This window comes from Chiloscyllium plagiosum, unplaced genomic scaffold (assembly GCF_004010195.1).
Source record: "Chiloscyllium plagiosum isolate BGI_BamShark_2017 unplaced genomic scaffold, ASM401019v2 scaf_91958, whole genome shotgun sequence".
NCBI lineage: Eukaryota > Metazoa > Chordata > Chondrichthyes > Orectolobiformes > Hemiscylliidae > Chiloscyllium > Chiloscyllium plagiosum.
This window is the reverse complement of record NW_025200040.1, coordinates 1,767-6,296: the sequence shown is the minus strand read 5'-3', so window position 1 is coordinate 6,296 and position 4,530 is coordinate 1,767.

Sequence of the window (4,530 nt, the reverse complement as noted above, 5' to 3'; positions counted from 1 at the left end):
CCAGCAACACATTTTCAGCTCTGATCTGCAGTCCCCACTTTCTCCTAGTTACACAATCAGTATTTACAGCTCTATGCCTCCTTTCTCTTAAAGGTTTATCTACCTCCCACTCTATAATGATATACTGATCCAATAAAAGCTGTCTATTAAATTGACAGCAACTTAATTTTCAAAACCAGACAGCGGCTGTCATCTCCAGTGTCTGTCTTCCTCTGGCTTTCGATCTCCCTCGGTCATCTTCAGTCTTTTGCTGCAAAGATATTTCATATGAAAAGGGTAACTTTGCTCATGTTTTTTGGATAGTCTCTCAATGGCAGTTGGTGCTCTTTTCTCTGGCTAACTCTCAAAATGCTGGCTTATCTCTACCCCAAGCGTTGGATTGTCTCATTGTTTCGATGTTGTCAAAGCAATAAAATTCAAATTCGATTAGGTTTTAGTTTCCTGGGGTATAATTTAAACTGGTTAAATTTGAACTGTTGTGAAAACAGCCAAATGTTACATATTTTCAACTTTCCAGTCCACTCTGAGACTACTAATCAGTCATATGACAAGTGCCTACAACCTCTCAATGCAAAGCATGTTTTACTCTCTCTTAGAGGAATAGTACATACCTTCAACTTCATAACACTATCTATTTTCTTGGTGTCAGTGATCATGAAGAGAAAGTGGGGACTGGAGATCAGAGTCGAAAAGTGTGGGGCTGGAAAAGTACAGCGGGTCAGGCAATATCTGAGGAACACCATTCCTGATAAAGGGTCTATGACTGAAACAACATTGACTCTCCTGCTCCTCTCATGCTACTGACCTGCTGTGCTTTTCCAGTGCCACATCTCTACACCAATGATCACATTCTGGCACACTTGATGAGTCATTTTCTGTGCTGTTGACCTTCTGACTTATGTCTAATCACCTTGCCTCAGAAGAATGTCCTACAGTTGCTAATCCAATGCAGCATCTTATCCACACTGAGAGTTGATTTTAAAAGCAGTCCGTCGGAGCAAGAATGTCATCATCGATGCACGTATAAAAGCTGAGAGACTGAGAATTGTTAAAGCCTAATGAAAATTGTGAAATGCAATAAAAGTGGAATTGATTAAAATAGTTTATTTCAAAATGTGTGACTTCAAACTAAATTTTATAATGAATTTAACACATTAACCACAGTAAATATACTGATTTTTGTCAACTTTATACACACCTGCTAAACCAGATGTATTGACATGGTCTAGAATCGTATGCAACTGACTTTGCTGTCCAAGGCCCCAAAGAAGCCTTCCACATCCATCAGAGATTTACCTGCACTTCCATTTACTGTGTCCATTGCCCCTGATGTGGTCTCCTCTACATTGGGGAGACAGGACGCCCATTTGTGGAACGTTTCAGTGAACATCTCCACGACATGCTCACGAAGCAATCCCACTGCCCTGTGGCCAAGCACTTTAACTTCCCCCTCCCACTCCCCCAAGGACATGCAGGTCCTGGGCTGCCTCCCTCGCCACTCCCTCACCACCCAATGCTTGGAGGAAGAACGCCTCATCTTCCATCTTGGGACCCTCCAACCATATGGGATCAATATGAATTTCACCAGTTTCCTCATTTCCCCCCCCCCCCCCCCCCCCTTACCTTACTCCCAGATCCAACCTTCCAACTCAGCACAGCCTTCTTGACCTGTCCTACCTGTCCATCTTCCTTACCAAGTGTCCACTGCATTCTCCTATCTATCTTTTCTCCCCCACCTTCATCTACCTATCTCATTCTCAGCTACTTCTTCTCCCCCCACCCCAGTCCCACCCGCCTTTCATCCCTCCCATTTATCTCCTGGCCCCCTTGGCCCACAAGCCTAATTTCTGATGAAAGGCTTATACTGCAAACGTCGATTCTCCTGCTCCTCGGATGCTGCCTGACCGGCTGTGGTTTTCCAGCGCTGCACTCTCTACTCTGATCTCCAACATCTGCAATCCTCACTGTCTCTTAGTTAATGCACATCAATATATATTTAGAAGCAGTACTGTGGTTTAAAGCTTTGTTTTCTGTATCTCCAGCAGAGGCATGATGAGGAGGCTGTGGTAGATCAAGGTGGAACAAGTTCAATACTCAACATTCACTATGAGAAAGAGGAGCTAGAAGGTAAGTGAGTGCATGTAGCACTCCTGACATCTTCAAAATGTTTTTTTCATATTCCCACACAGCACCTGTCAATCAACAGTGGACTGTATGCTGTTGATCAGCGAGCATTCCATTTCCACAGCACTTCATTATAAGTTGTTAGTATAGAAATAATTTGATGTAGTGGAGTCAAAGAAGCATGCAAGTGATTGACAAATAATCAATTTGGTCATCCTTGGGTTGTGATAAGTGCTATATAAATGTTAAGTTCTTACTTTGCCTACCGCAGGAATGAAATTTTTTTTGGCAGAAGTTCAACTTCATGATTACAGAGTTCCATCCTTTAAAATATTTTTCTGACCACTGCCTCCCCCTCTGTCGTCTTTCACTTCTCTTCATATGTACAGTACTTAATCCAGCAAGGTTCCTTTGTTAGTGTGGATATCATCCTGTAGTACTTGAAATAACTATTTTATACAGAAAATGCCAAGGTCATTTTGGTGATTTGATACAAATGAATTGGTCCACAGACTTGTCAGTAATAGAAAATAAACCAATGAAAAAATAATATTTCTACCCACTTTAAGTTCAATAATTCCACTCATTTGAGTGGTGTCACACCTCACTGAGATAGGGAGCTGGAAATCATTAGGAGAAAGTGAGGACTGCAGATGCTAGAGATCAGAGTCAAGAGTATGGTGATGGAAAAGCCCACAGCAGGTCAGGCAGCATCCTCGGAGCAGGAGAGTCGACGTTTCGGGCAAACGTTGATTCTCCTGCTTCTCGGATGCTGCCTGGCCTGTGCTTTTCCAGCACCACACTCTTGACTTGGAGCTGGAAATCAAGCCCCACTCTTCCTGGAGTCATTACAAAACTTAAAAAATCAAATTTACCTGTCTGATAGATTCAGGTTAACAGAAAAACATGTAGCAGATTTCTGTACTTAACAGAGGCCAGTATTTATTACAAATAAACAGATTCTAACCACAGGTAAGCAACTATGAACTGTTGAATTCAAACACTACTCGTCCAAACTCTAACCCCCTCCTATAACCTCTTTTATACACACGTGCAGAGAGACAAAAAATATTGATGTAATAAGTGGAAAGAAGAAAAAGTACTGGGAAAACAGTGGAATAGCATCAACGCATACTGTTGGTGAGATGATCCTTTTGCTTGCCAGGAACTTCTGTTCTTCAATATTTTTTTCGCCAGATTGTTTTTGCTTCTTTATAGGAGGCACAGGGTGATTGGTACACTAACTGCAAAGTCTCTTAGTTACTGGTTAAAGATCCCAGCTTATTGCAACTAGTAAGAGAGAAAATAATTGGCTTTCTTTGGACATCTAGAAAGAGAGACACATCGCCTTCCCTTCCAAAGTTCTAGGAGCTTCTCACTATCATTTACAACTGCAAGCTGTTCAGCTGCCTAGGAACCAATTCGACTCGTTGTTAGGCTGATGACCTTTGACAACCACAACTGTTCACATTTCCACAAACTAATCAGCAATCAGCTGGCCTGTGAATCCCATTTTGTATACTCTAATGTAAACTGTTGAGTTTATATGTATAATTTTCAGTGTTTTTTTTGAGAGTTTGGGTTTCTAGTTTTTGAATTAGTTACGGGCAAGTTTTCTGTGTGTCTGAAGTTAGTAATTTATTTCAGTTATTTCTTTTAAAAGCCGTTTTTTGGAGACTGACTTTAGAATAAATAGATTCTATGCAATGCAAATGGACTTTTAGAATTGTACAGAAGAGGCCGTTGAATCTGCACCAGCAGAAACTATTCTAACTCTACACTAGCCCCCACTTTGCAGCACTTGACCCAGACCGAGAGGGAGAGAGTGGGAGGGAGTGAGCGAGTGTGCGTGGTGGAGGAATAGTGAGAGAGAGAGAGTGTGAGAGAGAGGGAGCAAGTGAATGAGAGGGAGAGACGGAGCAAGAGAGAGAGTGTGTGTGAGCGCAAGGGAAGGAGCAAGAGTGTGAGCATGAGGGAGGAAGAGAGTGAGTATGAAGGAGTCAGCAAACGAGAGAGTGCGAGCTCACTGGAGCGAGCGAGAGAGTGCGAGCGCACTGGAGCAAGCAAGCGAGTGCGCGAGTGCACTGGAGCAAGCAGGGGAGAGAGAGTGAGTGAGTGTGAGCACACTGGATCGAGCGCAAGAGAGAGTGCGTGGTCGCACTGGAGCGAGCGAGAGCGAGAGTGCGATCGCACCGGCGAGAGAGCGAGAGTGCGATCGCACCGGCGAGAGAGCGAGAGTGCGAGCGCACCGGCGAGAGAGAGAAAGAGCGAGCGCACCGGCGAGAGAGAGAAAGAGCGAGCGCACTGGAGTGAGGGCGAGCGCACTGGAGCGAGTGCGAGAGAGCGTGCGAGCGCACTGGAGTGAGAGTGTGCGAGCGAGCGTGCGAGCGCACTGGTGCGAGAGCG